At 37.8% G+C, this 24,095-nt stretch overlaps 2 pseudogenes across 1 annotated transcript in view; one reads left to right on the top strand and one right to left on the bottom strand.

Moving 5' to 3' along the window:
• LOC143683866 (tubulin alpha-3 chain-like) overlaps positions 1-24,095 on the bottom strand; it is a 47,648-nt pseudogene that overhangs the window by 8,261 nt on the left and 15,292 nt on the right. The window lies entirely within an intron of this gene.
• Positions 7,688-8,329, top strand: LOC143682310 (polycomb complex protein BMI-1 pseudogene; annotated as a pseudogene).

Genomic DNA, 24,095 nt, shown 5'->3' with positions numbered 1-24,095 from the left:
GAGGATCAATAAAGAAATAGATAATTTGAATATTACTATAAATGAGCTAGACTTAACAGACATTTATAGGACATTGCATCCCGCAACAGTAGGATACACCTTTTTCTCAAGGGTTCATGGATCATTCTCAAAGACAGACCATGTGCTGGGTCACAAAGCAAGTCTTAACAAATTCGAAAAGATTGAAATCATACACAACACTTTCTCGGATCATAAAGGAATGAAGTTGGAAATCAATAATAGGCAGAGTGCCAGAAAATCCACAAATACTTGGAGGCTCAACAACACACTCTTAAACAACGAGTGGGTCAAGGAAGAAATTGCAAGAGAAATTAGTAAATATCTCGAGGCGAATGAAAATGAAAACACAAAATATCAAAACCTATGGGACACAGGAAAGGCAGTGCGAAGAGGGAAATTTATTGCCCTAAATGCCTATATCAGAAAAGAAGAAAAGGTAAAAATTCAGAAATTAACTGTCCACTTGGAAGAACTGGAGAAAGAAGAGCAAACTAATCCCAAAGCAAGCAAAAGGAAAGAAATAACAAAGATTAGAGCAGAAATAAATGAGATTGAAAACATGAAAAGAATACAGAAAATCAATAAGACCAGAAGTTGGTTCTATGAGAAAATCAATAAGATTGATGGGCCCTTAGCAAGAGTGACAAAAACAAGAAGAGAGAGGACGCAAATAAATAAGATCAGAAATGGAAGAGGAGATATAATCACTGACCTCACAAAAATAAAGGAGGTAATAACAGGATACTATGAACAACTTTACGCTAATAAATACAACAATTTAGATGAAATGGACGGGTTCCTGGAAAGACATGAACAACCAACTTGGACTCAAGAAGAAATAGATGAACTCAACAAACCAATCACATGTAAAGAAATTTAATCAATCATTCAAAAGCTTCCTAAAAAGAAAAGTCCAGGACCAGACGGCTTCACATGTGAATTCTATCAAACATTCCAGAAAGAATTACTACCAACTCTCCTCAAACTCTTCAAAAAAATCGAAGTGGAGGGAAAGCTACCTAATTCATTCTATGAAGCCAACATCACCCTCATACCAAAACCAGGCAAAGATATTACAAAAAAAGAAAACTACAGATCAATCTCTCTAATGAATATAGATTCAAATATCCTGAACAAAATAATAGTAAATCGTATCCAACAACACATTAAAAGAATTATACATCATGACCAAGTAGGATTCATCCCAGGTATGCAAGGATGGTTCAACATAAGAAAATCAATTAATGTAATACACCATATCAACAACTCAAAGCAGAAAAATCACATGATCATCTCAATTGATGCAGAGAAGGCATTTGACAAAATTCAACATCCCGTCCTGTTGAAAACACTTCAAAGGATAGGAATACAAGGGAACTTCCTGAAAATGATAGAGGGAATATATGAAAAACCCACAGCTAATATCATCCTCAATGGGGAAAAATTGAAAACTTCCCCCCTAAGATCAAGAACAAGACAAGGATGTCCATTATCACCACTATTATTCAACATCATGTTGGAGGTTCTAGCCAGAGCAATTAGACAAGAAATAGAAATACAAGCCATCAAAATTAGAAAGGAAGAAGTAAAACCATCACTGTTTGCAGACAATATGATACTATATGTCGAAAACCCGGAAATATCCACAACAAAACTACTAGAGCTAATAAATGCGTACAGCAAAGTAGCAGGTTACAAAATCAACATTAAAAAATCTGTAGCATTGTTATACACTAGCAATGAACAAGCTGAGGGGGAAATCAAGAAACGAATTCCATTTACAATTGCAACTAAAAGAATAAAATACCTAGGAATAAATTTAACTAAAGAGACAAAAAACCTATACAAAGAAAACTACAAAAAACTGTTAAAAGAAATCACAGAAGACCTAAATAGATGGAAGAGCATACCGTGTTCATGGATTGGAAGACTAAATATAGTTAAGATGTCAATCCTACCTAAATTGATTTACAGATTCAATGCAATACCAATCAAAATCCCAACAACTTATTTTTCAGAAATAGAAAAACCAATAAGCAAATTTATCTGGAAGGGCAGGGTGCCCCGAATTGCTAAAAGTATCTTGAGGAAAAAAAACGAAGCTGGAGGTTTCGCGCTGCCGGACTTTAAGGCATATTATGAAGCCACAGTGGTCAAAACAGCATGGTATTGGCATAAAGATAGATATATGGACCAATGGAATCGAATAGAGTGCTCAGATATAGACCCTCTCATCTATGGACATTTAGTCTTTGATAAGGCAGTCAAGCCAACTCACCTGGGACAGAACAGTCTCTTCAATAAATGGTGCCTAGAGAACTGGATATTCATATAAAAAAGAATGAAAGAATACCCGTATCTCACACCTTATACAAAAATTAACTCAAAATGGATCAAAGATCTAAACATTAGGTCTAAGACCATAAAACAGTTAGAGGAACATGTAGGGAGATATCTTACGAATCTTACAACTAGAGGCGGTTTTATGGACCTTACACCTAAAGCAAGAGCACTGAAGAAAGAAAGAAATAAATGGGAGCTCCTCAAAATTAAACACTTTTGTGCATCAAAGAACTTCATCAAGAAAGTAGAAAGACAGCCTACACAATGGGAGACAATATTTGGAAACGACATATCAGATAAAGGTCTAGTATCCAGAATTTATAAAGAGATTGTTCAACTCAACAACAAAAAGACAGCCAACCCAATTACAAAATGGGAAAAAGACTTGAACAGATACCTCTCAGAAGAGGAAATACGGATGGCCAAGAGGCACATGAAGAGATGCTCAATGTCCCTGGCCATTAGAGAAATGCAAATCAAAACCACAATGAGATATCATCTCACACCCACCAGAATGGCCATTATCAACAAAACAGAAAATGACAAGTGCTGGAGAGGATGCGGAGAAAGAGGCACACTTATCCACTGTTGGTGGGAATGTCAAAGGGTGCATGCAACCACTGTGGAAGGCAGTTTGGCGGTTCCTCAAAAAGCTGAATATAGAATTGCCATACGACCCAGCAATACCATTGCTAGGTATCTACTCAAAGGACTTAAGGGCAAAGACACAAATGGACATTTGCACACCAATGTTTATAGCAGCGTTATTTACAATTGCAAAGAGATGGAAACAACCAAAATGTCCATCAACAGAAGAATGGCTAAACAAACTGTGGTATATACATACGATGGAATATTATGCAGCTTTAAGACAAGATAAACTTATGAAGCATGTAATAACATGGATGGACCTAGAGAACATTATGCTGAGTGAATCCAGCCAAAAACTAAAGGACAAATACTGTATGGTCCCGCTGATGTGAACGGACATTCGAGAATAAACTTGAAATATGTCATTGGTAACAGAGTTCAGCAGGAGTTAGAAACAGGGTAAGACAATGGGTAATTGAAGCTGAAGGGATACAGACTGTGCAACAGGACTAGATACAAAAACTCAAAAATGGACAGCACAATAATACCTAATTGTAAAGTAATCATGTTAAAACACTGAATGAAACTGCATCTGAGCTATAGGTTTTTGTTTTGTTTTGTGTTGTTTTGTTTTGATTTTACTATTATTACTTTTATTTTTTTCTCTATATTAATATTCTATATCTTTTTCGGTTATGTTGCTAGTTCTTCTAAACCAATGCAAATGTACTAAGAAATGATGATCATGCATCTATGTGAGGTTGTTAAGAATTAATGATTGCATGTGTAGAATGGTATGATCTCTAAATGTTGGGTTAATTTCTTTTTTTCCGTTAATTAAAAAAAAAAAAAAAGAGAAGGGATAATTGGAGATGAAGGGATACAGACTGTACAACGGGACTGGATATAAAAACTCAGAAATGGACAGCACAATACTACCCAATTGTAATGCAATTATGTTAAAACACTGAATGAAGCTGCATGTGAGGTATAGGTTTTTTGTTTTTGTTTTTTTTGTTTTTTTTCTTTCTATTATTGTTTTAATTCTTATTCTGTTGTCTTTTTATTTCTTTTTCTAAATCGATGCAAATGTACTAAGAAATGATGAATATGCAACTATGTGATGTTATTAAGAATTACTGATTGTACATGTAGATTGGAATGATTTCTAATTGTTTTGTTAATTCTTTTTTTAATTAATAAAAAAAAAAAAAAAAGTAGAAAGACAGCCTACACAATGGGAGACAATATTTGGAAACGACATATCAGATAAAGGTCTAGTATCCAGAATTTATAAAGAGATTGTTCAACTCAACAACAAAAAGACAGCCAACCCAATTACAAAATGGGAAAAAGACTTGAACAGATACCTCTCAGAAGAGGAAATACGGATGGCCAAGAGGCACATGAAGAGATGCTCAATGTCCCTGGCCATTAGAGAAATGCAAATCAAAACCACAATGAGATATCATCTCACACCCACCAGAATGGCCATTATCAACAAAACAGAAAATGACAAGTGCTGGAGAGGATGCGGAGAAAGAGGCACACTTATCCGCTGTTGGTGGGAATGTCAAAGGGTGCATGCAACCACTGTGGAAGGCAGTTTGGCGGTTCCTCAAAAAGCTGAATATAGAATTGCCATACGACCCAGCAATACCATTGCTAGGTATCTACTCAAAGGACTTAAGGGCAAAGACACAAATGGACATTTGCACACCAATGTTTATAGCAGCGTTATTTACAATTGCAAAGAGATGGAAACAACCAAAATGTCCATCAACAGAAGAATGGCTAAACAAACTGTGGTATATACATACGATGGAATATTATGCAGCTTTAAGACAAGATAAACTTATGAAGCATGTAATAACATGGATGGACCTAGAGAACATTATGCTGAGTGAATCCAGCCAAAAACTAAAGGACAAATACTGTATGGTCCCGCTGATGTGAACGGACATTCGAGAATAAACTTGAAATATGTCATTGGTAACAGAGTTTAGCAGGAGTTAGAAACAGGGTAAGACAATGGGTAATTGAAGCTGAAGGGATACAGACTGTGCAACAGGACTAGATACAAAAACTCAAAAATGGACAGCACAATAATACCTAATTGTAAAGTAATCATGTTAAAACACTGAATGAAGCTGCATCTGAGCTATAGGGTTTTTTTTGTTTTTGTTTGCTTGTTTGTTTGTTGTTGCTGTTTTTTACTGTTATTACTACTTTTATTTCTTTTCTTTATATTAACATTTTATATCTTTTTCTGTTGTGTTGCTAGTTCCTCTAAACCGATGCAAATGTACTAAGAAACGATGATCATGCATCTATGTGATGATGTTAAGAATTACTGAGTGCATATGTAGAACGGTATGATTTCTAAATGTTGTGTTAATTTCTTTTTTTTTTCTTTCCGTTAATAAAAAAATAAAAATAATAAAATTAAAAAAAACCCAGCACGGTATTGGCATAAAGATAGATATATGGACCAATGGAATCGAATAGAGTGCTCAGATATAGACCCTCTCATCTATGGACATTTGATCTTTCATAAGGCAGTCAAGCCAACTCACCTGGGACAGAACAGTCTCTTCAATAAATGGTGCCTAGAGAACTGGATATCCATATGCAAAAGAATGAAAGAGGACCCGTATCTCACACCCTATACAAAAGTTAACTCAAAATGGATCAAAGATCTAAACATTAGGTCTAAGACCATAAAACAGTTAGAGGAAAATGTAGGGACATATCTTATGAAACCTGCAATTGGAGGCGGTTTTATGGACCTTAAACCTAAAGCAAGAGCACTGAAGAAAGAAAGAAATAAATGGGAGCTCCTCAAAATTAAACACTTTTGTGCATCAAAGAACTTCATCAAGAAAGTAGAAAGACAGCCTACACAATGGGAGACAATATTTGGAAACGACATATCAGATAAAGGTCTAGTATCCAGAATTTATAAAGAGATTGTTCAACTCAACAACAAAAAGACAGCCAACCCAATTACAAAATGGGAAAAAGACTTGAACAGACACCTCTCAGAAGAGGAAATACGGATGGCCAAGAGGCACATGAAGAGATGCTCAATGTCCCTGGCCATTAGAGAAATGCAAATCAAAACCACAATGAGATATCATCTCACACCCACCAGAATGGCCATTATCAACAAAACAGAAAATGACAAGTGCTGGAGAGGATGCGGAGAAAGTGGCACACTTATCCACTGTTGGTGGGAATGTCAAATGGTGCAACCACTGTGGAAGGCAGTTTGGCGGTTCGTCAAAAAACTGAATATAGAATTGCCATACGACCCAGCAATACCATTCCTAGGTATCTATTCAAAGCACTTAAGGGCAAAGACACAAATGGACATTTGCACACCAATGTTTATAGCAGCATTATTTACAATTGCAAAGAGATGGAAACAGCCAAAATGTCCATCAACAGACGAGTGACTAAACAAACTGTGGTATATACATACGATGAAATATTATGCAGCTTTAAGACAGAATAAACTTATGAAGCATGTAATAACATGGATGAACCTAGAGAACATTATGCTGAGTGAGTCTAGCCCAAAACCAAAGGACAAATACTGTATGGTCCCACCGATGTGAACCGACACTTGACAATAAACTTGGAATATGTCATTGGGAACAGAGACCAGCAGGAGTTAGAAACAGGGTAAGATAATGGGTAATTGGAGCTGAAGCGATACAGACTGTGCAACAGGACTACATACAAAAACTCAAAAATGGACAGCACAATAATACCTAATTGTAATGTAATTATGTTAAAACACTGAATGAAGCTGCATCTGAGCTATACATTTTTTCGTTTTGTTTTGTTTGTTTGTTTGTGTCTTTTGTTTTTTTCTTTTTCCTTTTTTATATATATATTTTATTTTTTATTATTATTATTTTTATTTTTTTCTCTATATTAACATTCTATATCTTTTTCTGTTGTGTTGCTAGTTCTTTTCCTAAATCGAAGCAACTGTACTAAGAAATGATGATCATACATCTATGTGATGATAGTAACAATTACTGAATGCATATGTAGAATGGAATGATTTCTAAATGTTGTGTTATTTAATTTCTTTTAATTAATAAAAAAAATTAATATAGTCCAAACATCTTTGGAGAGAGTCCCTGTAGTTTCTGCTTCAACAGTACCTGAATGGAACCCAGCACTCACCCCCTTGGATGCTCTCTCCAAGCCAGCCTTCACCCACCTCCTCACAGACCCCTCAGAATGCACCCCACTGCCCCCCAACAGCTCCAAGGCCCCCACTGCAGCTCCAACATCCCACAGCTGCCAACACCCCTCCTCACCTTCATGCCACAACAACCACATCCCTCTCACAGGTGTGCCAGGCTGACAGCCAGTATTCAGAGGCCGCCAGTAGCCCCTGATCAACCTGGGCCTCTCACATTTGCTAGTGTCTTCCTACTCTCACTGTTATGCTGTGGCTGTGAACAACTGAGAGCTTTTCCAACTATTTTCCTCACCAATCCCATGAGGAGAGGGAAATGCTCAGAAACTCATGGGGCTGCAGAACCAAACAGGCGAATGAGTATTCCTTGAGGATATCAAGAATCCAGGGTGTGACAACTTGGAGAGCCAGCAGAATGCAATGGGGTGTCTGACACTTGGAGAACAGAGTGACTCAGTCACCACTGGAACTGCACAATCTAGCCACTGACAAAAATGACTCCTACTGGATTTTTATGCAGCTCATCCTTCAGTTGATGCTGCCAATGGCTCTACTGAAGATAGAGGAGAAGCTGCAGATGAAGATAAGAGACTTACTACTGATGTTGAGATAATAAGCTTATTCTTTGAATTCTTTGACCAGAACAGATCGGATCAGAAAGTAAACAAAGAGAATTCTAAGGAAGAGGTGAATTAAAAAAGATACCTATAGTGCCCCGCGGCGATGACTGTGATGCACCTAAGGAAGTTTCTCAGAAGTAAAATGGACGTACCTAATACATTCCAGATTGATGTCATGCATGAAGAGGAACCTTTAAAGGATTACTGTTCACTAATGGATATTGTCTACATTTGTACATAGAAAAGGAATGGGCTGCTTCCTTTGGAACTGAGTTCGATCCACTTGTAAAAGAATGAAGATCAGTCATCAGAGAGATGGACTGATGATTGCTGGAGAACTGGAAAGTGACTCTGGGAGTGACAAGGCCAACAGCTCTGCAGGAGACCTCCCTTTCACCTCCTCGTGTTTGCCGACCCCAACACCCCGGTCCAGTCTCCCCACCCTTAGTTTCCCCACATCTCCAGTACGATGAGTAGAACCAACAGCAGCCCCAGTGGGAAACACCAATCTTCCTTTGCCAACAGACCTCGGAAATCATCAATGGATCTTTAGCAACTCCACCTGGTTGAAACCTGAGACTGTTGAGGAAAAGAATTTTAAATTCCTGATTTATTATAGATATCTTCCTGTCATTACAGCTTTATGGATGCTAATACATGTGACTGTTGTCCAATTTGCTTTCTTTCGTAGTGACGATTAAATTTGGCTATAAAAGATGGACCAGATGTGTAATACTCATATGTGCGATCTATGAAAAAGATTGTTCTTATAAAAGGTTTGGTTTCTGGGGAGAGGCAGGCAAGACTTCTGTGTGTATGTGTTAGGAAAGATGGGAAACAGTTTCTGTAACCATGGTTTGAATTGGAAGTATGGATATGAGCACTAGGTCATAGTTTGTTAATATACATTACATTCTCCTTGACTGTTCTTGTTATGCTGTTTTGTGTACCTGTAGAAAACAAGTGTTTCTTACCTTAAAATTTCAACAAATGGAAAGATATGCATAGAATAATGCGTTTATGGAGCCATGTCACTGTGAATAACAATTTCTTGCTTATTTAGCCATTTTGACTTCTATGTTTCCTTTTTTGATGAGCAAACTGATTAAAGAAAAGTAAACTTCAGTTTTACAATCTGTATGCTTAAACGCAGGTACTGCTACTTATTTTACTGACTTGTTGAAATGATTCCGTTTTCTAAGAATCAAATGGCATTATGCTTGTTCTACAACAGAAGTCAAAATGGCTAAATATGCAACAAACTGTTATTCACAGTGACATGGCTCCAAAAATCCATTATTCTATGCATATTCTTAACATTTGTTGAAATTTTAAGAAACATATGGGTATATGACATAACAAGAAACAGTACTGTATGATACATTTATAAATACTATAAAGAAATTATTGTGTTTCATGCACTCAGAAATGGTTGTTAAAATTCTCCCAACTGGTTCAAACTTTACAAACACCCCATGTTTGACACTGCTTTTCAGCACAGAATATTTTTTATCTGGCTATCTAATTCTAAATTCTGTTTCACTGGAAACAACTGGAAAGTCCTTGCAGTATTGACTTTTCTCCAGTAATACATATTGACTCTTAAATTTTATTGCTGTAAAGAAAAATGTAACCATGCAATATGGAAATCATTTGTTCATTTTCCATGGATTATGATGGAATTCATGGGTTTTTAAAATTTATCACTATAATTCTGAAATAATTTTTTAATATTCCAGCTGTTTGCTGTTCGGAAGAATTTTACCTAAAATTATTTTTGTAAGTCCTATAGCAGTAATTCCAAATTTAAGACTTAAACAGTCATAAACAATGCTCATATGCCTTCTCCGTAATATCTGGAAATGGAAGCAATTTATTATGAGCTTCTAGAGGTTTTAATTTTTACATAGAGTGAGCATGCTGAACTTAAAATACGAATAACCCCAACAATTTTCAGTTCGTGTTTTGATTTGGTCGAATTTTGGTGTGTGTTCATCACCCATCAGTTATTTGTGAGGGTGTTTCTTCTATATGAATATTGTTTCATGTCTGTATGGGGAAAAATTGTAGCTAAACATTTCATTGTCCACAGTCTGCCAAAGAAGCACGGTTCTATTGCTCTGTCTTGCTTATAGTCATTAAATCATTACTTTTGCTTTAAAACAAAAAAAAAAGACCCCTAACTTCTGTGACTGTATTGAGATGCATCACTTAAACAAGCAGGTGAAATACACCAAAGAAGTAGATGAATAAATAACAAATTTGTGGGAGATGGCCCCCCTGGAATGTGCGTCTCTTTGACAAGCACACCCAGAGGTGAGCCTTAGTTTGCCTTCTGGGGTCTCCACGGCAGTGCATGTGTGTTGGGTTTACCTTTACCTTTTCGAGAAGTTGGAACAACATCCACCAAGGTCTTTCATTTGTACTATTCTTTCAAATAAAGTAATATGGTACCCTCCCACCAAACTATAAAATAATCAGTCAAGCAACTGTGCTTCCATCCAGGGATCAGATTTACAGCCCACCCCCAACCCCGTCTTAAGCAATGGCTTAGAAAACTGGAAAAAATATACAAATCTATGATGTTCAGTCATTGAACAACAAGCAACACAAGACAAGGTCAATACATCAGGATGGCAAAAACTGAAGAAATAAGGACTATGATTGCTCTAGTCAACTGCCAGGGGAGTTTCCAAATGCAGCAGAGGGAGAAGACACTCAAAGAAAGCCCAGCCATCCCTTCAGTTGAGGAGAGAAAACTCAGTGTTCATGAAGGCCAAGGCAGCTGAATTCAGGGAGCAGGATTTCAGAGAAGGGAAACCAGGAGACAGAACTCTCCTGACTCTGCAGAGAGTTGTGAGTCTCCAGCTGAGTACTGATCAGCACATGTGTGTTAGGCAGGAAAACCCCTGCAGCTCATTTTGTACGACTCGGGGCAGATCATGTCCATGTTTCAGCAGAGTAAAAAGACCTGTAGGGTCACAAAGCTCTGTAGGGAGGCCTCAGAATGGAACAGCCTCAGAAGCTCGGCCAAATGAGGCCTAAGCTAAGGGCTGTTTGGGACCCACCTAAAAAAGATTTAAAACAAGCTTCAAAAGGATCAAACTGTTTCCAAGTAACTTAAGTGCAGAAAAAAAAAGTTGTTTAAAGGAATACGAAAACCTCTAACATCCAAAAATGTAAATGTAAGTTTCGAATCCATAATGTATTGAATCCAACCAGGTATTAAAAACAAAAAGGCGGACTTCCGGAGAAGATGGCGGCTTAGTAAGACGCGCGGGTCTTAGTTCCTCCTCCAGAAAAGCAACTAAAGAAACAGAAACAATACGAAACAGCTCCCGGAGTCACGACAGAGACCAAAAAGACAGCGTACCCCATTCTGGAACAGCTGAACGGGCAGGGAGAATCTGCTGCGGTGAGCTACCCAAGGGGCGCGCGTTTTCCCGGCCGGGGCGGCTGGCGACTGGGGTCCCCTCCACGCACGTGGCTCCCCGGCCTGACTGGGAACGTTGGATAGCGGGGCCCTCCCGTCACGCTTGGCGTTTCGGGCCAGCTGGGCAATTAGGACCGGCACTCTCCCAAGCCGCGGCGGCCAGTGACCCCCACTTCCACGCGCGGTTTCCCGGGCCGACTGCGGTGCAGACAGACGAGCGCCACGAGCACCACCTACTGGGCAGGAAAAGAAAAACAGAGCCCAGAGATTTCACAGAAAAGCTTTCAACCAGCTGGGTAACACACCCAGGGAAATCTGATCAAATGCCCAGACACCAGCAGAAAATAATGGATGACGCTCGGAAAATTGAAGATATGGCCCAGTCAAAGGAACAAACCAATAGTTCAAATGAGATACAGGAGCTGAGACAACTAATGCTGAATATACGAACAGAAATGGAAAAATTCTTCAAAAACCAAATCAATAAATTGAGGGAGGACATGAAGAAGACATGGGCTGAACAAAAAGAAGAAACAGAAAATCTGAAAAAACAAATCACAGAACTTATGGGAGTGAAGGACAAAGAAGAAAAAATGGAAAAAACAATGGATACCTACAATGGTAGATCTAAAGAGGCAGAAACTACAATTAGTGAACTGGAGGATGGAACATCTGAATTCCAAAAAGAAACAGAAACTATAGGGAAAAGAATGGAAAAACTTGAGCAGGGGATCAGGGAACTGAATGACAATATGAAGCGCACAAATATACGTGTTGTGGGTGTCCCAGAAGGAGAAGAGAAGGGAAAAGGAGGAGAAAAACTAATGGAAGAAATTATCACTGAAAATTTCTCAACTCTTATGAAAGACCTAAATTTACAGATCCAAGAAGTGCAGCGAACCCCAAAGAGAATAGACCCAAATAGGCGTTCTCCAAGACACTTACTAGTTAGAATGTCAGAGGTCAAAGAGAAAGAGAGGATCTTGAAAGCAGCAAGAGAAAAACAATCTGTCACATACAAGGGAAACCCAATAAGACTATGTGTAGATTTCACAGCAGAAACCATGGAAGCTAGAAGACAGTGGGATGATATATTTAAATTACTAAAAGAGAAAAACTGCCAACCAAGACTCCTATATCCAGCAAAATTGTCCTTCAAAAATGAAGGAGAAATTAAAACATTCTCAGACAAAAAGTCACTGAGAGAATTTATGACCAAGAGACCAGCTCTGCAAGAAATACTAAAGGGAGCACTAGAGTCAGATACAAAAAGACAGAAGAGAGAGGTATGGAGTAGAGTGTAGAAAGAATGAAAATCAGATATGATATATATAATACAAAAGGCAAAATTGTAGAGGAAAATATTATCCAAACAGTAATAACACTAAATGTTAATGGACTGAATTCCCCAATCAAAAGACATAGATTGGCAGAATGGATTAAAAAACAGGATCCTTCTATATGCTGTCTACAGGAAACACATCTTAGACCCAAAGATAAACATAGGTTGAAAGTGAAAGGTTGGGAAAAGATATTCCATGCAAATAACAACCAGAAAAGAGCAGGAGTGGCTATACTAATATCCAACAAATTAGACTTCAAATGTAAAACAGTTAAAAGAGACAAAGAAGGGCACTATCTACTAATAAAAGGAAAAATTAAACAAGAAGATATAACAATCATAAATATTTATGCACTGAACCAGAATGTCCCAAAATACGTAATGAATACACTGCAAACACTGAAAAGGGAAATAGACTCATATACCATAAGAGTTGGAGACTTCAACTCACCACTCTCATCAATGGACAGAACATCTAGACAGAGGATCAATAAAGAAATAGGGAATCTGAATATTACTATGAATGAGCTAGACTTAACAGACATTTATAGGACATTACATCCCACAACAGCAGGATACACCTTTTTCTCAAGGGCTCATGGATCATTCTCAAAGATAGACCATATGCTGGGTCACAAAGCAAGTCTTAACAAATTTAAAAAGATTGAAATAATACACAACAATTTCTCAGATCATAAAGGAATGAAGTTGGAAATCAATAATAGGCAGAGTGCCAGAAAATTCACAAATATGTGGAGACTCAACAACACACCCTTAAACAACGACTGGGTCAAAGAAGAAATTGTAAGAGGAATTAGTAAATACCTCGAGGTGAATGAAAACGAAAACACAACATATCAAAACCTATGGGACGCAGTGCTAAGAGGGAAATTTATTGCCCTAAATGCCTATATCAGAAAAGAAGAAAAGGCAAAAATGCATGAATTAACTGCCCACTTGGAAGAACTGGAGAAAGAACAGCAAACTAATCCCAAAGCAAGCAAAAGGAAAGAAACAACAAAGATTAGAGCAGAAATAAATGAAATTGAAAACATGAAAAGAATACAGAAAATCAATAAGACCAGAAGTTGGTTCTATGAGAAAATCAATAAGATTGATGGGCCCTTAGCAAGATTGACAAAAAGAAGAAGAGAGAGGATGCAAATAAATAAGATCAGAAATGGAAGAGGAGACATAACTACTGACCTCACAGAAATAAAGGAGGTAATAACAGGATACTATGAACAACTTTACGCTAATAAATACAACAATTTAGATGAAATGGACGGGTTCCTGGAAAGACATGAACAACCAACTTGGACTCAAGAAGAAACAGATGACCTCAACAAACCAATCACAAGTAAAGAGATTGAATTAGTCATTCAAAAGCTCCCTAAAAAGAAAAGTTCAGGACCAGACGGCTTCACATGTGAATTCTATCAAACATTCCAGAAAGAATTAGTACCAACTCTCCTCAAACTCTTCAAAATAATCGAAGTGGAGGGAAAACTACCTAATTCATTCTATGAAGCCAACATCACCCTCATACCAAAACCAGGCAAAGATATTACAAAAAAAGAAAACTACAGATCAATCTCTCTAATGAATATAGATGCAAAAATCCTCAATAAAATTCTAGCAAATCGTATCCAACAACACATTAAAAGAATTATACATCATGACCAAGTAGGATTCATCCCAGGTATGCAAGGATGGTTCAACATAAGAAAATCAATTAATGTAATACACCATATCAACAAATCAAAGCAGAAAAATCACATGATCATCTCAATTGATGCAGAGAAGGCATTTGACAAGATTCAACATCCTTTCCTGTTGAAAACACTTCAAAAGATAGGAATACAAGGGAACTTCCTTAAAATGATAGAGGGAATATATGAAAAACCCACAGCTAATATCATCCTCAATGGGGAAAAATTGAAAACTTTCCCCCTAAGATCAGGAACAAGACAAGGATGTCCACTATCACCACTTTTATTCAACATTGTGTTGGGGGTTTTAGCCAGAGCAATTACACAAAACAAGAAATACAATGCATCAAAATTGGAAAGTAAGAAGTAAAACTATCACTGTTTGCAGACGATATGATACTATATGTCGAAAACCCGGAAATATCCACAACAAAACTACTAGAGCTAATAAATGAGTACAGCAAAGTAGCAGGTTACAAGGTCAACATTCAAAAATATGTAGCATTTCTATACACTACTAATGAACAAGCTGAGGGGGAAATCAAGAAACGAATCCCATTTACAATTGCAACTAAAAGAATAAAATACCTACGAATAAATTTAACTAAAGAGACAAAAAACCTATATAAAGAAAACTACAAAAAACTGCTAAAAGAAATCACAGAAGACCTAAATAGATGGAAGGGCATACCGTGTTCATGGATTGGAAGACTAAATATAATTAAGATGTCAATCCTACCTAAACTGATCTACAGATTCAATGCAATACCAATCAAAATCCCAACAACTTATTTTTCAGAATTAGAAAAAGCAATAACCAAATTTATCTGGAAGGGCAGGTTGCCCCGAATTGCTAAAAACATCTTGAGGAAAAAAACGAAGCTGGAGATTTCGCACTGCCGGACTTTAAGGCATATTATGAAGCCACAGTGGTCAAAACAGCATGGTATTGGCATAAAGATAGATATATCGACCAGTGGAATCGAATAGAGTGCTCAGAAATAGACCCTCTCATCTATGGACATTTGATCTTTGATAAGGCAGTCAAGCCAACTCACCTGAGACAGAACAGTCTCTTCAATAAGTGGTACCTAGAGAACTGGATATCCATATGCAAAAGAATGAAAGAAGACCCATATCTCACACCTTAAACAAAAGTTAACTCAAAATGGATCAAAGATCTAAACATTAGGTCTAAGACCATAAAACAGTTAGAGGAAAATGTAGGGAGATATCTTATCAATCTTACAATTGGAGGCGGTTTTATGGACCTTGAACCTAAAGTAAGAGCACTGAAGAAGGAAATAAATAAATGGGAGCTCCTCAAAATTAAACACTTTTGTGCATCAAAGAACTTCATCAAGAAAGTAGAAAGACAGCCTACACAATGGGAGATAATATTTGGAAATGACATATCAGATAAAGGTCTAGTATCCAGAATTTATAAAGAGATTGATCAACTCAACAACAAAAAGACAGCCAACCCAATTACAAAATGGGAAAAAGACTTGAACAGACACCTACCAGAAGAGAAGTACAGATGGCCAAGAGGCACATGAAGAGATGCTCAATGTCCCTGGCCATTAGAGAAATGCAAATCAAAACCACAATGAGATATCATCTCACACCCACCAGAATGGCCATTATCAACAAAACAGAAAATGACAAGTGCTGGAGAGGATACGGAGAAAGAGGCACAGTTATCCACTGTTGGTGGGGATGTCAAATGGTGCAACCACTGTGGAAGGCAGTTTGGCAGTTCCTCAAAAAGCTGAATATAGAATTGCCATACGACCCAGCAATACCATTGCTAGGTATCTACTCAAAGGACTTAAGGGCAAAGACACAAACGGACATTTGCACACCAATGTTTATAGCAGCGTTATTTACAATTGCAAAGAGATGGAAACAGCCAAAATGTCCATGAACAGAAGAATGGCTAAATAAACTGTGGTATATACATACGATGGAATATTATGCAGCTTTAAGACAAGATAAACTTATGAAGCATGTAATAACATGGATGGACCTAGAGAATATTATGCTGAGTGAGTCCAGCCAAAAACTAAAGGACAAATACTGTATGGTCCCACTGATGTGAACGGACATTCGAGAATAAACTTTAAATATGTCATTGGTAACAGAGTCCAGCAGGAGTTAGAAACAGGGTAAGATAATGGGTAATTGAAGCTGAAGGGACACAGTCTGTGCAACAGGACTAGATACAAAAACTCAAAAATGGACAGCACAATAATACCTAATTGTAAAGTAATCATGTTAAAACACTGAATGAAGCTGCATCTGACCTATAGGGTTTTTTTGTTTGTTTGTTTTGTTTTTGTTTTTTTTTTTACTATTATTACTACTTTTATTTCTTTTCTCTATATTAACATTCTATATCTTTTTGTGTTGTGTTGCTAGTTCCTCTAAACCGATGTAAATGTACTAAAAAACGATGATCATGCATCTATGTGATGATGTTAAGAATTACTGATTGCATATGTAGAATGGTATGATTTCTAAAAAAAAAAGTAAAGGGCGACACTTTCGGGTCAAGATGGCGGCTTAACAACATGCGCATTTTAGTTCGTCCTCCAGAACAACTACTAAGTAACCAGAAACAGTACAAAACAGCTCCTGGGGCCATGTCAGTGACCAGAAACACAGCGTACCCCAGTCTGGACCAGCTGGACCGGCTGTGAGCAACCCCTAGAACCGTGAGCTCCCAAAGCTGTGGCGGCCAGCGCCCCTCCGCCACAGGCCGCCTCCCAGAGGGGAAAGGAAAGGACTTTACCAGCAGCAGGGTCTGGGCACAACCAAACGCCAATTGTAGAACTAATTAACAAATTCTGACTACTTAAAATAGGCCCCCAGCTTAGGTGAACCTGATCAAAGCGGAGGTTGCTCATTTTTGCCCCGGTGCCAAGGGGGCAGGACGGACAGAAAAAGGGGGGGGACAAAAGAAGGGAACAGAGGTTTTTGTGGCTGTGTATCTACACAGGCTTGACTGCCTCTGGATACAGCGGCAGGACTTTTCAGGCTGCAACTGCCCCAGGCATAGGCAGAAGTGAGCTCTTTGGGGGGCTTATCTAGAACCTGTGCCTTCCCCAGGGGAGGGGTGAAGCCCCACCCAGGTGGACTCCCTCCATGAAGGATTTCAGACACTAGGGCTTGGTAATTCAAAGCCATTAAAACCAGCCTACAACCTCTCCTCTGTCTCCACCACGCCCCCAGCAGGGAGAGTCTGCCAAAGATAAAGGTACCGCATCATCTTACGCTGGTGGGACCTGCAGTCAGACAAGCACCACATACTGGGCAGGATAAGAAAAACAGAGTCCAGAGACTTCACAGGAAAGTCTTTCAACCTGCTGGGTCTCACTCTCAGGGAAAACCGACGCAGGTGACTCTTTCCTCCTGATAGGAGGCCAGTTTGGTCTGGGAAAATCTGGCTGGGATCTATAATATCTAAGTAGACCCTCCTAAGTTTGTGTGTGGGGGGGAAGTCACCACACAAGCAGGGCAAGAAACAAGAAAACAGGAACTGAAAAATTCTCCTCTGTTAAACAAAACTTAACCTAAAGGTCCAGATAAAGCTGAACGGAATGTCAAAGAACAGCTAGACAACAAATTCATCCAGCAAGAAAACCCTAAATAAAAGAAGTGAAAGCAATCTCCAGAATAAACTAATTAAGGTAATTAAATGCCTAGACAACAGCAAAAAATAACAAATCACACTGGGAAAATTGAAGATATGGCCCAGTCAAAGGAACAAACCAACAATTCAAATGACATGCAGGAGCTGAAACAATTAATTCAGAATGGACAAACAGACATGGAAAACCTCATCAAAAACCAAACCAATGAATTGAGGGAAGATATAAAGAAGGCAAGGAAAGACCAAAAAGAAGAAACTGAAAGTCTGAAAAAACAAATCACAGAACTTATGGGAATGAAAGACACAGGAGAAGAGATGAAAAGAACACTGGAAACCCACAATGGTAGATTTTGAGAGACAGAACATAGGATTTCTGAACTGGAGAACGGAACATCTGAAATCCGACAAGAAACAGAAACTATAGGGAAAAAATGGAAAAATATGAGCAGGGACTCAGGGAATTGAAAGACAATATGAAGCGCACAAATATACGTGTTGTGGGTGTCCCAGAAGGAGAAGAGAAGTGAAAAGGAGGAGAAAAACTAAGAGGAAATTATCACTGAAAATTTCCCAACTCTTATGAAAGTCTTAAAATTACAGATCCAAGAAGTGCAGCGTACCCCAAAGAGAATAGATCCAAATAGACATACTCCAAGACATTTAATAATCAGAATGTCAGAGGTCAAAGAGAAAGAGAGGATCCTGAAAGCAGCAAGAGAAAAGCAATCCATCACATACAAGGGAAGCCCAATAAGACTATGCACAGATCTCTCAGCAGAAACCATGGAGGCAAGAAGACAGTGGGATAATATATTTAAATTATTAAAAGAGAAAAACTGCCAACGAAGAATTCTATATCCAGCAAAATTGTCCTTCAAAAATGAGGGAGAAATTAAAACATTTTCAGACAAAAAATCACTGAGAGAATTTGTGACCAAGAGACCAGCTCTGCAAGAAATACTAAAGGGAACACTAGAGACAGATACAAAGACAGAAGAGACAGTTGTGAAGAGTGTAGAAAGGAAGACTATGAGTAAAGGTAAAAAGAAGGAAAATTAGATATGACATATAAAATCCAGAAGGCAAAATAGTAGAAGAAAGTACTACCCACGCAGTAATAACACTGAATGTTAATGGATTAAACTCTCCAATCAAAAGACATAGTCTGGCAGAATGGATTAAAAAACAGGACCCATCTATATGCTGTCTCTACTCAAAGGACACGAGGCCAAGGACACAAATGGACATTTACACATCAATGTTTATAGCGGCATTATTAATAATTACCAAGAAATAGAAACAGCCAAAATGTCCATCAACAGACAGTTGGCTAAACAAACTGTGACATTTACATAAGATGAAATATCATGCAGCTGTAAGACAGAATAAAGTTATGAAGTATGTAGCAACATGAATGGACCTGAAGGACATTATGCTGAGTGTGATTAGCCAGAAACAAAAGGACAAATACTGTATGGTCTCACTGATATGAACTGACATTAGTGAATAAACTTGGACTATTTCCTTGGTAACAGAGACCATCAGGAGATAGAAATAGGGTAAGATATTGGGTAATTGGAGCTGAAAGGATACAGATTGTGCAACAGGACTGAATATAAAAACTCAGAAATAGACAGCACAATATTACCTAACTGTAATACAATTATGTTAAAACACTGAAGCTGCATATGAGAATGATAGAGCGACGAGGGCTGGGGCATAAACGAAATCACAAAGAAAGATAGACGATAAAGATTGAGATGCTGTAATCTAGGAATGCCTAGAGTGTATAATGATAGTGACTAAATGTACAAATTTAAAAAATGTTTTTGCATGAGGAAGAACAAAAGAAAGTCATTACTGCAGTGTGCTGAAAATAGATGATACTTAATATTTTAAAATTTCAACCAATGTGTGAGACTAAAGCAAAAAATGTTTACTTGGTACAAATCTATAGTTTGACTAGTGCATCTCCTAATATAACTTAAGTAGATAGTTGATTGAACACCTTAAGTACATGGAACTTTGTACAGGACATCAGATTTTGTTGGTTTGTCCAGGTGATGCCCTGATGAATCCCAGAGTGATTTGATCAGTGAGTGGAAAAGCATTTACAAAGTCCCCTTCGGGGAATGGTGAGAATGGGGGAAAACTCAACTTCCCCAAGTTGAATTCTCGATATTCTGACAAGCAGTGTGGACAACAAAAGCTATACGCTGAGCCCCCAGTCTTCGGGTTTGTTCATATGAAACTTAACCCCACAGGGCATAGGTCAAGCCTAGTTAAAATTAAGCCTTAGAGTCACCCCCAAGAGAACCTCTTTTGTTGCTCAGATGTGGCCTCTCTGTCCAGCCAACACAGCAAGCAGACTCACCACCCTCCCCCTGTCTACGTGGGACATGACTCCCAGGGGTGTGGATCTTCCTGGCAGCGTGGGACAGAATCCCAGAATGAGCTGAGATTCAGCATCAAGGGATTGAGAAAACCTTCTCCTCCGAAAGGGGGAAGAGTGAAATGAGACAAAGTGTCAATGGCTGAGAGGTTCCAAATAGAGTCGAGAGGTTATCCTGGAGGTTATTCTTATGCATTAAGCAGATATCACCTTGTTATCCAAGATGTAATGGAGAGGCTGGAGGGAACTGCCTGAAAATGTAGAGCTGTGTTCCAGTAGCCATGTTTCTTGATGATGACTGTATAATGATACAGCTTTCACAATGTGACTGTGTGATTGTGAAAACCTTGTGTCTGATGCTCCTTTTATCTACCTTGTCAACAGATGAGAGGAACATATGCAGTAAAAATAAATAATAGGGGGAACAAATGTTAAAATAGATTTAGTTTGAAATGCTAGTGATCAATGAAAGGGATCAGTAAGGGGTATGGTCTGTAATTTTTTTTTCTGTTTGTTGTATTTTTCTGTTGTCTTTTTATTTCTTTTTCTGAATTGATCCTAATGTTCTGGGAAATGGTCATGATGATGAATATGCAACTATGTGATGATATTGTGAATTGCTGAGTGTATGTGTTGGGAACGTTTGTGTTTCTTGTAATTTTTTTTAGTTAATAAAAAATCAAAAAAAAAGTAAAGGGCAGGTTGCAAAAACAGATGCCCTACTTAATAAGATCAGAAATGCAGGAGAATGGTCAGTGAGGGCCAGAGAAATGACAGAACCCAGGCTTTGACTGATGAAGCTGGGCTGGGAGGATGCCACCATACCACTGAATGAGCTTCCAGAACCCAAACAAGACAGTGGTGGCTCCAAAGAATCTGTCAAAGAACAAGAAAGGGACAGGCTTAGCCTTACGGGACATCCATGAGAACGTTTCCCCCTTTGGAAACTTACACCTGGCTCCTTTTCGTGAACATATATGTTTCAATATATCGATACATACTGCTTTCAGTTTCCTAACTCAAAAGCTTTCAGTTATAAATCAACATGCAAGAATGTACACCCACTAAGCTTCTGTGGCAGCAAAGTACAATATGAAAATATCTGTCAGATGAGAAACAAATTGAGATTTCACAGGAGGCAGAATATTTGACTCTGACTCAAAAACTCTCATTCATTAGTTTATATTTGAACGTGACTTGTTAAACACTTGTCTTTAACTCTGACTTCGTCTTACAGTCAGAGTTTAGCATTCTCAACTAGTTCTCTGCGTCAGGCAGTACACGTACGTGGTTGAAGATACAAGATGATGTCTTTAACATTAACTTCTCACATGGTTCCATTTGAAGAATTCTGAGAAGATGCATAATTAGCCTGTGAATGCTATGGATATATGGATCCCTAAGATTCCCCGTGGTATTTTCAAGCTTTAGATCAATTGACAGATTAAAAAATTATCTAACAGTTACCTCTGATCTCCCATAAAACTTCCTTTGGGACTACTGGAAAAGAGCTTTAGTCAGATGGACCACTAGTTTTATCCAGTAACAGCATTATTTATTTCTCAGAGCCCTTTCAAATATAATCAAAACACCATGAAAACCATACTTAGTTACACATTTATTTAAGAATTTGTACCTTGCAGAACATTCATGTATATTATCTCCTGGAATCACTTGTCCATGTTAAATGGTGTCCCTCTTGCCCCTATAAAGATTGTAAGCTTTTTGTGGGAAGGGGCCCTGGTGTATATTTCTGTATCCCTCACTGTAAAACTGAGAACACCGAATAACTGAAATCTTAAAAAAGGAAAAAAGTAAAGGATGGAAAAATACTTGATGTTTTAGTTTCCTAGGCTGCCTTAAGCAGGTACCATGAAATGGGCGGACTTAAACAATGGGAAGTTATTAGTTTACAGTTGGAGGCCTCAAGGCATCATCAAGGTGAAGTTTTCTTCCCAAAGACCTGGCTGCTGGCAATCCTTGATTGTTCTGCCATATGGCAAGGCACATGGCAGTGCCTGATGGTCTTTCCCCTCTATTCTGGGTTTTGCTGCTTTCAGCTTCTTATTTCAGTGGCTTCCTCCCTCCCTGTCCCCCTCTCTCTGTACTCATTCCCTTTATAAAGGACTCCAGTAACAGATTAAGTCCCATGCCGTATGAGCTGGGTCACACATTAACTGAAGGGGTCTCATTAAAAGACCCTATTTACAACTGGTTTATACCCACAGAAATGGATTAGATTTCAGAACGTGTTCTTCTGGGATACACACAGCTTCAAACCACCACACCACATTAACACTAAATCAAAAGAAAGTTAGAATGACTATACTAAAAATGTCATTTTTAAAGCAAAGAATGTTATCACAGTTAGAATCACTTTTGGAATGATAAAAAGGTCTATTCATGAAGAACACACAACAATCCTTAATGTTTCTGCATTTAATAACAGAGTGTCAACATATACAGACCAAAAACTGATAAAATGGAAAGGAGAAATAGATAATTCACAATCAGAGTGGGCAATTCAGTGACTGACAGTACAAGGAAATACAGTATCAGTAAGGAGCCAGAAGACCTGGACACCTTATCAAGGGCACTGACCTAAGTGACATTTATAAAATGCTCCACCCAACAGCAGCATATGACATATTCTTCTCAAGTATGCAGGGAACATTCACAAAATAAGCCAGATTTTCAACCATAAAAGAAGTTTCCATAAATTTAAAAGGATTTCAGATAATACAAAGTTTACTTGCTGACTATTTGAATTAAATTAGAAATAATTAACAGATATCTGGAAAAACACCCAAATTCTTGAAAACTAATAATAAGGGAAATTAGAAAATACTCTGAAAGGGATAAAAATGAAAACACAACATATCCAAATTTATGTGATGTAGCTAAAGCAGTGTTTTGAGGGATATTTGTAATACAAAACTCTAGTATCAGAAAAAGTAGAAAGGTCTAAAATCAATGATCTTATATACAAACTCTTCCAGAAAACATAAGAGAAAGGAACTCTTTCCAACTGGTTTCATAAGGCATTATGAGAACAGACAAATATCCCTTATCAACCCAGACACAAAAAAAATCTTACAAAAATATCAAAATCAATGACCTAAACTTCTGCCTTAAGAAACTAGAAAAGGAAAAACAAATAAAATCCAAATTCAGCAGAAGAAAGGTGGTAATAATAATAATAATAATAATAATAATAAAGATAAGAGCAGACATTAACTAAATAGGAAACATTAAAAAAGAGAGAAAATCAATGAAACCAAAAGCTGGTTCTTTTGAGAAGAACAATGAAAGTGATAAACTTCTAGTCAAATTGATGAAGAAAAAGAAGACACAAATTGCTATTATCAGGAAGGAGAAAGAGGATATTAATACTAATTCTACAAGTGTTAAAATGATAACAGGGGAGTATTAAGAACTCTACTTGAACAAATGATCAAAGCACGCTGAAAAATAGAGAACTAGAATAAAAATAAAACAGGCAATCAAAATGGCCATAGCATGATCCAGATAATTTCAAGTGAGGATGTTATTTTTCTACCATATAATTATAATCACATTACGATTCTGCAATCTCAGGCTACATCCAGTTGTGTGTAAACTCCTAAACTAGCTTTGTAATAACCTCCTAGCTCTTAAGAGGAATGGTCTGGAAGCCTAGAAATGCTGTGCAGGCCTTGGCTATAACAGGTCTGAGAAAAGTGGCTAATTAAGGCTGACAATCTAATTCTGGGTTCTAAACAAACTGG

Source organism: Tamandua tetradactyla, chromosome 5 (assembly GCF_023851605.1).
Source record: "Tamandua tetradactyla isolate mTamTet1 chromosome 5, mTamTet1.pri, whole genome shotgun sequence".
Lineage (NCBI taxonomy): Eukaryota > Metazoa > Chordata > Mammalia > Pilosa > Myrmecophagidae > Tamandua > Tamandua tetradactyla.
This window is presented reverse-complemented; position numbering and strand designations above follow the sequence as displayed.